This window comes from Anolis carolinensis, chromosome 5 (assembly GCF_035594765.1).
Source record: "Anolis carolinensis isolate JA03-04 chromosome 5, rAnoCar3.1.pri, whole genome shotgun sequence".
Classification (NCBI taxonomy): Eukaryota; Metazoa; Chordata; class Lepidosauria; order Squamata; family Dactyloidae; genus Anolis; species Anolis carolinensis.
The window spans coordinates 169,264,103-169,278,292 of NC_085845.1; the positions used below are offsets into that span (position 1 = coordinate 169,264,103).

At 42.0% G+C, this 14,190-nt stretch overlaps 1 protein-coding gene across 3 annotated transcripts in view; it reads left to right on the forward strand.

Annotated features, from left to right (window-relative positions):
* The window catches only part of tcf20 (transcription factor 20), a 237,147-nt gene that overhangs the window by 153,384 nt on the left and 69,573 nt on the right, over nucleotides 1-14,190 (forward strand). The window contains exon 1 of one of the 3 annotated variants that reach the window (XM_008110771.3): nucleotides 9,363-9,576. The exons of the other annotated variants lie outside the window; for them this stretch is intronic. The gene's annotated coding sequence lies outside the window, so the exon portion shown is untranslated. Of the gene's footprint in view, nucleotides 1-9,362; nucleotides 9,577-14,190 lie in introns of those variants that run through there. 3 annotated transcript variants of the gene reach the window in all.

Below are 14,190 nucleotides of genomic sequence, written 5' to 3' on the forward strand. Positions count from 1 at the left end.
CAAGAAGGTATTTGTGCTGTGGTGAAATGTGTTGTCAAAAAAAGGTGCAAATCCAGCCTTCTGGAGCATAGAATTCTACAGATTAGGTGTGGCCACTGGCAAAGCATTTTGACTTTTTTCATCAGTCATGTCTCTCCTATAGAGTTTACACAGAAAAAAAGAATTCTACTCTTAAAGCAGCCTTTAATGTATTCTGGATCTAAGCCATTTAGAGCTTTCAAGGTCTCCACCAATACTTTGAATTGTGCCTGAAGGAAAACTGGTTACTAGTGCATCTTTTTCCCCCCATAATTTTTATTAAAGAAAAAGATTTTACTACATAAAAAGTAGGGGAACAATATTATAGGATAGAAAAGAGAGAATGACTAAGAAGAAAAAAAGGAGAAAAGAAAAAAAACGAAAAAATCCTAGGAAAATTTAGGGGTAAATTGGTCTTCCATTCTTTGTTCTTCTCGTCGTCAATCATCTAATATAATCAATTATTTGCATTTTTAGACTCTTCAATGACCTCATTTGACTCTTGTTTATTTAATAAATCTTTATTTTCTTCCTGTATTCCTTGTATCCTTTCCAGTCTGTTGTTCTTAAAATTCTTCCAGTATTTTCTTTTAAAAGAAAGGTTAAGCTGTCCATCTTTTGTAGGGCAGATACAATTTGATTCTGTAAGTAATCAGCCACAAGTATTCTCATTGTTGGATCCTGGATTTACTATAATTTCTGAAGACCTTTCAAAGCTGTCCCATTATTTTTAATTTACATAAGCTACCTTGAGTTCTAGGTTGGGAGAAAAGGTAGGATATATGAGAGTGATCACTGTGACATGTCCAGTAGCTAGTTTACCATGGAAACTTCCAGAGAGCACACGGATTGCTAAAAATGCCTTCTCCCTGTGCTTCACAAGAATTGGCTGGCATTCCATTTTGGTTTTGAAAACAGCTTTTTTGAAAAAAAGGTAAACGATGCAGGGGGACCCTAGGTAAAGGTAAAGGTTTTCCCCTGATGTTAAGTCCAGTCGTGACCGACTCTGGGAGTTGGTGCTCATCTTCATTTCTAAGCCGAAGAGCTGGCGTTGTCCGTAGACACCTCCAAGGTCATGTGGCCGGCATGACTGCATGGAACGCCGTTACCTTCCCGCCGGAGTGGTACCTATTGATCTACTCACATTGGCATGTTTTCGAACTGCTAGGTTGGCAGGAGCTGGGGCTAACAGCGGGCGCTCATTCCGCTCCCGGGATTTGAACCTGGCACCTTTTGGTCCGCAAGTCCAGCAGCTCAGCGCTTTAACACACTGTGCTACCAGGGGCCCCTGCAGGGGGGCCCTACAACCATTTTATTTTTGGTCAGAAAAAGAATGCTTCAGGAAGTCTGGAAGAGTGGCGGGCCACAAATATACTGTAGCACTGTAAAGCTGTGTGCTGCCTAGAGCCACACTTGGCCAACTCCTCATATAAGTGAATAAAATACATGATGATGATGATGATGATGATGATGATGATGATGATGATGTAGAACACACTGCAGTAATCCAATTCTCATATAACTGAAGCATATATTACCATTAACTGATCTGAATTTATCAGGAATAGGTATAAATGGGATATGAGTATCAAATTAATGAAAACATTCCTGTTTACAGCAATCCACCCTTTTATTTTTATCTTGCCTTTTTCTTAATGGGTTTAAGACAGTTTACAAATAAGCAGAAAATACCGTACAATAAAACACAAATGCCTGTAGTTAAAACATATAGAATTAAGATTAAAACAATAATAAACAACAATAGAAAATGTTGTATAACATTACATTTAAACCAAAATTAGAAACAGTACAGCACCACAAGAAACTCTTTTCTTTTCTTTTTTTAAAAATAATTTCCAAAGTCTTGCTGGAAAAGAGAGGTCTTAACTTTTGCCTAAGGTGCCAGCACATAAGTATGCAGGTATAACTCTTGGTCTAGAACAGTGGTTCTCAACCTGTGGGTCCCCAGATGTTTTGGCCTACAACTCCCAGAAATCCTAGTCAGTTTACCAGTTGTTAGGATTTCTGAGTTTGAGAAACTCTGGTCTAAGAGTTCACTGGATTTTTAAATGCAAACTCCATGTTTAATAGTGCCTTCAAATGTGCAGTAAAATGCATGAAAGTTCCCTTGACAATGACAGGATTTAATACATCTCATTTAGGAGCATTTTTAAGATGATGAGGGACCTGGCAGCAACAGGCTATTCATTTCCCTTCTATCCAAGAATTTGAATTACCTGTACACTTGGGACTATATTTTTGTGACCAGTTATTTATTCTGTTGGAATGAAAAGGAATGAATACTTCAAACACTAAATACAGACATACTTCATAATTGTTAGTGTAAGTCCCATCATGCACAAGTTTCATACTTCTTAATTGTACATATGTATGTTCCACTGCCATTTTCTCTTCCAGCCTTGGGGAGGGGGGGGGGGAACCCACAAGTATGCGGAACTTGTGATAGAACAAGGATCAAAACTCATCCCATTCTTCCAAATAAGTTTTTTTTGCCTATGGGATGGTTTTTTCAAATAACTTTATTTCTGATATTGTAGTCATGGCATTAGGAGTGTATTTTTATGGATAGAATGTCTAAAATCTTTACATTAAATTTGATCTAGACATGAAACTAGGCATTACACTACCTGTATGATACTATGTTAGGAGTTAGTTTAAGGTTGTACCTTTTGCAGTAGCAGCTATAGTAGAAAAATACAGTGCCTCAGAATTTGTTCTATCTGGATTTTTTGGGGGGGAAGGTGATGTGATGTGGAGAGTATTACAGCAAAAGCATTATATTTTGCAGATTAACTTTAAACAAGAGAATATGTCTGAATCTTAGAGAGCATTCTTAAAATCTACTATATTGCCACCTTATGGAACTTTATTTAAAAATGGCTTGTTAAAAATGCCAAGTCAAAGGCAAATTTAGGCTGAATCCCCATGACAGCTATATCCAAGATTTAGCATGCAGTATTCTGCTCTGCTTTGACCCCACTAATGCCACACTCACCCATTTTAATCCTAGCTCAAATTGATCTTAAAAGCCACATATTGCCCACACCTGAAGTCCCACATGTTCATTGTATCAGATTAAGTTTCATGACTGCACCACTGACATGCATGCGAACATCTGCATATCCTCATCTATTTTAACTAATCGCTTACCTTGTTTTCCTGTCAATCCTATCATGCACTTAAACTCACACTGGATGCCTCCCTCCCTTTTCTTTTCCCCTCTGGAACCCCATGAGGACCTATCCATCCCAGCATATGTGTATAAAAATAAATGTCTCTTAGTTTAGCCCACAACATTCATAATTATTCCCATGAACCACTCTCAAAATTAATAAGATTAAAAATACCCTATAGAATGGAAAATCTAGTTTGTGCTTTCCTCAATAAAGCACAAATCACAACCTGATCTTCTCCATGTTGTTTTCTCACTGGGAGGAAATCAGGTGGGCTGGGCTAAGCTGGATCATTCTTGCTGGATCATTCAGGCAAGATAGGGAAAGGGAGTGGGACGGGGAGCTGGAGGAGGGAGGAAAAAGGAGAGAACTGTTGCTGTAGCCCCTTATCACAGAGCATTGGCTTCAATGAGTCTGACCTTAACAGGTTATTCAGCCCAAACCCATCAGTGGTAATACTGCAAGGGAAAAGGCTGAGACTCAGCCACATTTTCCAAAATCGAGTGTTGAAAACTTCACTGCTTTCAGAGTATTTGATAAATTGCTATTTAAGTTAGAACTGACAGTAGGACTCTGGTTAAGGACACCACACAGACAAGCTTTGCAGGTAGACTTTACAGAACAAGAGATTGCAAAACCCGTTCCAACCTTGCAACTCTATCCAACAGATTTAACTATCTGAAAGCATCCTTAACCCTTTGCTGCTGTCAGCTCTTCCTTGTAATTGGCCACTTTTCTGCCAAAAGAAGTATCTTTTGCCTAACTTGTGTTTCCCTGCACTATCCATGGGGGTAGTTCCACTTTGAGCTTGCCTTCATACTAACCCCACAATCAGTCTCCTTCATTGGAATAGGAGGAGAAATGGGCTGTGACTCTAGATGGAGGGTGCATAGGTGGCTGGAGGTCCTTTGCTTTCCATCTTGCATGGTGAAAAGGATGAGAAAAGGATTTCACACCTTTGCATCAGTCTATAAAGTTACAGTCCCTAACCCAATAGGGATGAGAACGTAGAAAAGTTGAATTTTCTGCTCAACTCTGATCTTCCAGCAAAGTTGGAATATTTCCACTTTCCAATGAAGTTGCACTATTATCAATGGGATTTACTCCTGAATTGACTCACTTTACAGGATGGTAAACCAAATGGATTTACTTTGGTATATACCAGTGGTTCTCAACCTGCAGGTCCTTAGGTGTTTTGGCCTACAACTCCCAGAAATCCCAGCCAGTTTATCAGCTGTTGGGATTTCTGGGAGTTGAAGACCAAAACATCTGGGACCCACAGGTTGAGAAACACTGGCATATACAGAATATACAGAATCCTGCATACATACATATACTGAACTGCAAAAAAAAAATAACACCATACTTGTTGATTATAGATTCCAAGGAAACTTCCTTTCCACTTTGAACGTTGCCCATCTCCCACTTATACATATAATGAATGTTAGTTTTGAAAGGGACAGCATCATTTCAGAAGCCCTGCTAGCCTACAGTTATTTGAATCTGCATATGTACACTGAATGTAAACAAAAATAAAAAAGCAACACCACAGTTGCTGGACCTACAACCATTCCATTCCCAGTTGTGATCCAGGGCAGGACACATATTTCAAAAATTGTGTTATCTTGGAAATAGTGGAGTTAAAGGTTTTTTAAAAATTAAAAAATGCATTACAGTTCAGGCATCTAAAATAAGTGCTTTCACTTGGAAACTGGGGGATTGTTATGTGTTCAAATAGGATCTGTTCAAGGTAAGGACTTACTATTTTGCAGGTGTCAATTCAGCCTTATAATGAAACAGGGAAAATGAGCATTTGATAATTGTGAATTGATAGTAACATGAAAAAAGTAACTATACCATTTGTTTTTAAAGTAATTGTCAGTTTTGTATGTGTGGGGAACCAGCAGTTCCCAGAAGCATGTTAATCATGTGCCATTATTAAGAACAAGCATGCTGCTTTTTAAAGTAAAAAGCCTAAGAGTAGTTATGAAACACTTCCACTTTGAGACAGTCTTGGTGTTATTTGTAGGAAGCCACTACAGATTATAGAATATTGATAAAGAAGAGAATATTTTAAACTGACCTCTTCTGAACTTGCTTTCTGTTTCTTGTACACAAATCTGAAATATGAAACACACAAAATATATTACAGGTATCTGATGGCTGTAATATAAGCATTCTTAGTACTGTTTGATTGTTAAATTATCAAGAGGAACCCCCTCTCCCCAACAAAAGATTTAGCACTCGTCATCCATGGTATAGGAATCAGTAAAATGTGTAAGATTGAAAACATGAAGCTTGATTAATGGACCTTTGTTATACCGAGACTTACTTGTGATTATTTAAAAAATGGAATCATCTTGACCATGAAGAAAATTATTTCTGGATAATATAGCATTGTTTTAAGTGCTATATAAAGCCTGGGTTTTATTGTATTTTTAATTAGTTATGAAATTCAACAGCATTAAAAATCTCTGCTGATATGCTCAAGCTGTCTGTCTGTCTGTCTGTCTGTCTGTCTGTCTGTCTGTCTGTCTGTCTGTCTGTCTATCTATCTATCTATCTATCTATCTATCTATCTATCTATCTATCTATCTATCTATCTATCTATCTTTTTAATGTTTAGGACATTCTTTAAAAAGACTGGCATTTGAAAATTTCTATTTCCCAGGCCAGTCAACATTTGGAACAGACTGAACTGTTTGGTCTTTTTAGTGCCGAAACTGACACCACGAGGCTTTTTGAGTGTGGGCTAGTCTATGTGCCTTATTAGGCCCCATTTACAATGATCTTTTAATGCCGTTTGAAGCTAGCTTCAAACGGAGGTGGCCAGACAACAAACACATACAAAAGAATACGAAAGAAAGCCCTTAATGTGAATCGGTGCTTCATGGTTTGTTAAATCACCTCTCAGACATCAAATTGTTTTCAGAATTTTCTATTCAATCAGTGGTACAATGAAACCACTTTTTTCAATACCAGCTTGAAACTGGATTAAATAATCAATGTGGATAGGATCTTAGTTACAGTATATACTTATGTATAAGTCTAGATATTTTAGTCAAACTCCTCCCCCCAAATGGGGTCAACTTAGCCATAATAAAAGTAAAGGTAAAGGTTTCCCCTTGAATTGTCTAGACATGCCCGACTCTGGGGGGTTGGTACTCATCTCCATTTCTAAGCTGAAAAGCCGATGTTGTCCGTAGATGCCTCCAAGGTCATGTGGGTGGCATGACTTCATGGAGCACTGTTATCTTCCCGCTGGAGCGGTACCTATTGATCTAATCACATATGTATGTTTTCAAACTGCTAGGTTGGCAGAAAATGGGGCTAACAGTGGGAGCTCATCTCGCTTTCCAGATTCAAACCACCAACCTTTCAGTCAGCAAGTTCAGCAGCTCAGCGATTTAACCCTCTGCACCACCAGGGGCTCCTTATCCATAATACCATTATGTAATTCTTATTTTTAAAAGGAACTATTTCCATGTAGAGTAATGAAATGCAAGATCTTAGTCAATTCTGGGAGAACCTAAAAAAAACACCTCCTCTGCTCTCTTTACAGTAGCACTACTTCTGGTTTTTTGAATGCCTGGGTGGGAAAATGATGGTAGCCATGACAGTCTGTCCTCTTGAGGCTATACTAGCACTTTCCCCTCTATATTAAATGATGCTCTACTTATACTCAAGTCATAAAAGTCTACAGTTTTGTCCTAGAAATATTCCAACTTATGCGTAAGGTATATAGGTATTAGAAGTTTGTTACTGTTGTTATGATTAACATATCAATTATTATGATTGTCTTTAAAGGCATTGACATTTTAAAGTGTGTCTGCTGTTGAGTTCACACTGTTTTGGCAATATAATTCAATCCTCTTACATGTAATAAATTTGGTTAAGTGTGATATAAAACAAATCCTGGTTATCAAACTGGCAAGAAGCCAGTCACACAGTTGAGTAATTCTGAACTGAAAGTGAGAAAGGAGGGGCCAAAATGGGAAAGGGATCCCAAACCAGTTCTAGTGCTTATGTTATAGGACTTTACATTAGTACTGTTAAAATTTATCCTCTGTGGCTATGGCCCATTGCTGTATCAAGTCAGTAAACACTGGGTGCTGTGAGTTTTCCAGGTTATATGGCCATGTTCCAGAAGCATTATTTCCTGATGATTTGCCTGCATTTATGGTAGGCATCCTCAGAGGTTGTAAGGTATGCTGGAAACTAGTCAAATGGGATTTATACATCTGTGGAAGGTCCAGGGTGGGAGAAAGAATTTTTGTCTGTTTGAGGCGTGAATGTTTCAGTTGGTCACCTTGATAAGCATTGAATAGCCTTCAAGATCTGGCTGCTTACTGGGGGAATCCTTTGTTAGGAGGTGTTAGCTGGTCCTGATTGATTCATGTCTGGAATTCCTGTTTTCTGAGTGGTGTTCTTTATTTACTATCCTGATTTTACTTTTTTTTAAAAATACTAGTAGCCAGATTTTGTTCATTTTCATGGTTTCCTCCTTTCTGTTGAAATTGTCCACATGCTTATTGATTTCAATGGCTTCTCTGTGTAGTCTGACATGGCAGTTGTAGAGTGGTCCAGCATTTCTGTGTCCAGGTTGGTTCATCAAGTGCTGTGCTGTGGTTGACTTCTCTGGTTGAAGCAGTCTGCAGTGACTTTCTTGTTCCTTGATTCATTTTTTGGTGCTGCGTGTTGTTGAAGGCTTTCATGGCCGGGATCACAGGGTTGTTGTATGTCTTTCGGGCTGTGTGGCCATGTTCCAGAAGTATTCTCTCCTTCCCAGTGATAAAGGACTCTTGCCACACCCTGGACTCTACACAGATATATATTCTTTCCTTTCCTTACTTAGTTTATCCATACCTCACAACCTCTGAGGATGCCTGCCATAGATGTGGGCGAAATGTCAGGAGAGAATACTTTTGGAACATGGCCACACAGTCCGAAAGACATACAACAACCCTGTTTTGGTGCTGCGTTTGGTGGTCCCTATGTGGACTTGCCCACAGTTGCATGGTATATGGTAGACTCCAGAAGAAGTGAGAAGGATCCCTCTTGTCCTTTGCTGAATGTAGCATTGGTTGAATTTTCTTAGTGGGTCTGTAGATAATTTGTAGGGGGGCACATTTACACCTGCCTCAGACAGACAAGTGTTCTTTCTCCCACCTGGAACATTCCCCACAGATATATAAATCCCACTTGACTAGTTTCCAACATACCTCATTACCTCTGAGGATGCCTGCTATAGATGCAGGCGAAATGTCAGGAAAGAATGCTTCTGGAACATTCCGGAAAACTCACAGCAACCAGTGGTTCTGGCCATGAAAGCCTTCAACAACTCAGTAAACATGCCTGAAAGAGGATCTCTCCTCTGTTTTCCTGCCAGAGTCAGTGGCACTTGGTTGCTAGCCAAGGCAGGAATATCAATTCATAGTAAATAGTATACTGAAGCTACTTGCTCTTTTCCCTCCTTGGCTCAGTTCCTCTGCCTCTCCTGTTGAGCAGGTAGAAATGAGGACAGATGCCCCAAAGATATTCCACAGGGATGCTGTTGTGTCACAATCATACACTGGGATGCAACCCACCATCCCAGTGTATGATTGTGAACCTCTTGTCAATCCTTCTGGTGAAATAAGCAGTTTCTTGCAAGATTGCCCTCTTGTGTATTCTGTATTTGGTGTTGGCTGAGTTCCATATGTATCGCATTTGCAGAGTGTTGCCACTGCAACCTATGCTAGACCTTGAGCGAGGATGTTTTGCTATTCCCCGTTTTGCTGTCACCACTCCCTCCCTATTCCCACCTTCAGTGCTTCCCACCCACAATGATCTCTGCTGCCGATCTGGTCATAGGAGGGCTCAGTCTTGAAGAGGGGAAGGGATGTAGGCAAAGGAATCTCTTTTCCTCGTGGACAGGGCTGCTCCTTCCCTTAATCCACCATGGAAGCCTATTCTGTTAGGAGCAAACTTTATTTTAGCACGACAATTTGAGGTGCACACTTGTGTGTAAAAAAGGCATTCACTCTGGTTGCCTTCCTCTGTATGATCCCTTTGTTACTCGTGCAGATATGTGTTTGAATAAGAGCATTTCCCCCCTCCCTCGCTCCTTTTTTATCTTCCCTGCTCCATCCTGCAGTGAAGTCACAATCCAGTGTTTGTAGACTCCGTGTGATGTCACAGAAGCAGCCTTGTGACTTCACTTGCGGGCTCAAACGGTGCAGACGGGGCTTGGAGAGAGAGAGAGAAAAATTAGAGCCCCCACCTCTTCCCATCTCCCCCTCTTCGTTAGCTGAGAGAGATAAATCGGAAGGGGGTGGGGAGACGCAGCAGGGGGGAAAAGCTTCAAAATGATGCCTGAAAGCAGGTACAGTAGCATTGGCTTTATGTCTCTTCTTCTTCTTGAAAGTTCCAGTTGCCCCGAGAGTCCAGATCTTTGGCAGACCACAGGCGCTTATGTGATGCTGGTGGCGGTGGAAGTGGCGCGTGTGTGTGTCTGAGCCACCCAGCGATGATGCATTGGGCGGTAGTGTTCGGTGTGTGAGTGCGTGTGTGTGTGGAAGGGAAGCCGTGAGTGATGGCAGGCGGGCGGCTGGAGAGCCTTTCTCAGAGGCGCGCAGCTGCGACGTTGTCCTCTCTGGCTCTGTCTTGGCCATTTGCAAAGGCCCCCGGCAGCTGCTCGCCGCTCTCCGCAGTCTGTCTTGCGGCTTTGCATATGTGACAGAAATGGGTTATTGGGTTGGTGCGCCACTTCGGCGGCGGATGCTGCTGCTGCTGTTGTATTTTCTCTCCTGCTTTGCGGCTGTTGGGAGGGAAGCAGCCTCGGTGCTTCAGTGTGGCAAAGGCAATGGGGGGAAGGGGGGGAGGTAGGGCCTCCGGCTCACCTCCCCAGGGGCTCCTGCTTGTCTGTGTGGGCGACGAGGGAGGAGGAGGAGGGGGGGGGGTTCTCCATCTTTTTTGAACTGACGACATCACAATAGCAATGCGGATGCAGCAGCCCCTCTCTGCCTCCCCCCTCCTTCCACTCTCTCCCCAAATCCTGATCCAGCTGCCCTCGCCCGCTTTCGTCCCTCTTGAGCCCCGGCTTTCCTTTGGCTTGAGGAAGGGGTTCTGGGTCCAAAGGGGCAGGGCAGCGGGGCTTTACTCTCCTCTTCCCTCGCTCGAGCGGGAAAGGAATCAAAGGCGGGCGAGGAAGCCGTCATTTTGTATCAGCGCCTGTGCAACATGGTGTGAAAGGCGGGCTCCCCGTGGAAAGGGGAGAAGGTCGGGGAAGGCCTCCAAGGTCTCGTGCCGGGGAAGGAAAGAGTTCCCGTGCCTTCAGCCCCTTCCCCGGGAGAGCCCTGCTGACAAAAGGCTTCCCTGCAAAGGAAGGCTGGCTGGAGGCAGGCGGGCGGGGGGTGACGGGCCCTCTCCCTGCTCTGCCCAGGCGCCTCGGCACCACGGTGACCCACGCTGCCCTCTCCTGCTCGGGGAAGAGGAGGAGGAGGAGGAGGAGGGACAAGTGCCGGAAGAGCTGCCTTGATCTTCGGCAGCCAAATGGCAGACTCCCAGCCAGACTTCCTCCGCCCCGATCACCTCTCCCTCCGCCACTTACTTCCCTTCAGAACGACTGAATGGACGGGGAGGGCGCCTCGGCTGTCACCAGCCTGGCTTTGGAGGGCAAATGGGCGCCACCCTTCATTCTGCAGCCCCTTTGCTCTGGGTAGAAATATCCCAACAAAGCAAAAGGGGCGGTGTATTGTTGAAGGCTTTCATGGCCGGGATCACTGGGTAGCTCTGAGTTTTCTGGGTTGTATGACCATGTTCCAGAAGCATTCTCTCCTGACATTTCGTCCACATCTGTGGCAGGCATGTGAGGTATATTAGAAACTAGGCAAATGGGGTTTATATCTGTGGAATGTTCAGAGTGGCAAAAGAACTCGTCTGAGGCAAGTGTCAATGTAGCAATTGGCCAGCTGTATTAACATTGAATGGCCTTGCAGATTCAAGGACTAGCTGCTTACTGCCTGGGGGAATCCTTTGTTAGGAGGTATTAGCTGGCCCTGATTGTTTTCAGTCTGGAATTCCCCTGTTTTCTACGGACCCCTCTTGTCATTTGCTGAACCGCATAGGGAAGCTGATGAAGAAACACAACCTACAAACTATCTACACACTCACTAAAAAAATCCAACAAATTCTGTCTTCAGCAAAGAACAAGAGGGATCCTCTCACCTCTGCAGGAGTTTACACAGAGAAGCCATTGAAATTCACAAACATGTGGACAATTTAAACAGAAAGGAGGAAAATGAACAAAATCCAGCTACCAGTATTAAAAAAACTCTAAAATCAGGATAGTAAATAAAAAAAACAAGACTCAGAAAACAGGAATTGCTACATTAACACTTGCTTCAAACAGACAAGAGTTCTTTCTCCCACCCTGGACATTCCATAGATATATAAACCCCTCTTGCCTAATTTCCAATACACCTCACAATCTCTAAGGATACCTGCCAAAGATGCAGGCGAAATGTTAGGAGAGGATGTTTCTGGAACATGACCATACAGCCCGGAAAACTCACAGCAACCCATTCGTAACATAGCTTTTTGTGGCCACCTCTCCTTTCCCAGATCAGTGTGGTGTTTGGTTCAAATTCCAGCAGTACTGAGAAAAATCACAGGCTGGATCTCGGAAAAAAGCTGTTTTTTTTCTGAACCAATCTTTATAGCTTATATTTTCTGTGAGGCTAAACAGCATTTTTCAGTTCCTTTGAGAAAAGATGTAAATAACATTTATTCCTCTTTCCCGCTACAAAAAAGCTGTGTTTCTGATCTGATATGCTTTATTCTGGCATTCCAATACAGAGCCTTGCCATTCAAAACATCTTTCCAGGCTGATCTTTTTGTTGGTGACACTAAATGGAACTCACGTTTTTGTGGTTATTAAGCCAAGAGCTGAGACCCAGAGGTTCATTCACACCAGAGAATTATAGCAATATTATTCCCCTTTAACTGTCACCTAGAATCATAGAGTTGGAAGAGACCTCATGGGCCATCCAGTCCAACCCCCTGCCAAGAAGCAGGAAAATCACATTCAAAGCACCCCCATCCAGCCTCTGCTTAAAAGCCTCCAAAGAAGGAGCCTCCACCACACCCCGGGGCAGAGAGTTCAACTGCTGAACAGCTTTCAGAGTTAAGATGTTCTTTCTAATGTTCAGGTGGAATTTCCTTTCCTGTAGTTTGAAGCCATTGCTCCACGTCCTAGTCTCCAGGGCAGCAGAAAACAAGCTTGCTCCTTCCTCCCTGTGACTTTCCCCCACATATTTATACATGGCCATCATGTCTCCTCTCAGCCTTCTCTTCTGCAGGCTAAACATGCCCAGCTTTTTAATATTCTGAATATTCCTTGCCTAAGAAAACCTTATGAAATTCATGAACTCACCATATGTTGACAGGTGACTTGAAGGAACACATACAAACATTTCATAATCTTAATCTTGCTCCATAAAAAAGATTGTAAATTCACTGCTCTTAAACATTCTTAATCAGCATTGTCACTATCTCAGCCATCCATGGGGAGGATTTTGGGATTCTGGGTAAAGGGTGCCGAACATGGGCACAATAACAGAAAAATTCTGGGTATGGAGTGCCCAACTTGTGCATAATAACAGAAAGATTTTTTAAAATCACATCTTACATGTTAGAATACTCTGTAATAGAAACTCCTGCATTGAGGGTAGCTTTTAATTGGACAAACAGCTTGGCACTGGGCTGCATATACTGAAACTTCAGAATACAAGCATTGTAATCCACTCCTGAAGGATTTCTTTTTTTTAAAAAACCCCAATACAAGCTAATGTTTGCTTGGAAATGGGTCATGATTCTGATTTCTTACAGTGAGTATTTGCATTCTAAAATTTGGAATTCCTACTGGAATACAAAAGGAGGACACCACAAAGGATAACAGAATAATTAAAAGAAATAACACAAATGCAACTGGAGAATCTTATCGCTTGTCGTTAAGACTTGCATGTATGTATGCAATACGAAATGACTGCAGCACTGAACATTGAACTCAAGATGGTGCTTGTGTTTCTCACTGCCATCAACACTTGAAGATGGAGCTTATTTTAGGAGCTTATAGCCAACAGGATTCCCCTTTGTGGAGCTTGTATACCAATACATTTTGCCCTACTAGTACCTGTGGAGGAAATGAAGCCCTTTTTCCAGCATTTTTCTTTATGGCCTTCTGTGGCCATGGGGGTTTAAAACCACTGTGTGAAATTGTGAGTTCCCTCCAGCTTCTCTAAAAGTCAAATGCTTTATTTTTGTACCCCCTCTCATTATAATTGCATTACAAGTGATTGTTTATATCTGGAGTCCTGAAGGAGACCATCTTTAAGGGTTCTGAAAATATGTATTAGTATGATTTCTTTCCCATTTTGTTGTGAGTGGTTTGTACATAACTAGTCATTAGATTAGTGCTCTAAATGCTATGAACATGAGGACAAGGTGATGTAATATATACTATAAAGGTGGTAATCATGAGTCTTTTCAGATCGTATTGGACTGACATTCTGAGCATTCTTCACCATTGGTTATGCTGACTTGTGCTGCTGGTACAAGTAGTCCCATATTATCTGATGAGATTGATTCCCACTCCATCATAACACTTGTTATATGAGATTAGGCTTCTGATTAGGTCTAGTACAAGGCTAGCAATGTGTTGTGAATAATGTCCAAGTTTGCCAAAAGTGATCTTCATTAAGGTTATGGGGACAAAAGAGATGACTGTATAGACATATGGAATTGTCTATTGACTTTATTGGAGGATTTATGAGTGTGTGTGTACACATGAACTTTCAGTTGGTAACTCCAGACTTTCAGACTTGGTAACTCCATGAATTTCATAGGATTTTCTTAGCCAAAGAATAACCAGAGATGATTTGCCAATGCTTTCCCATGAAACATAGACTACAACACTTGGCATTTCTTGGAGGTCTCC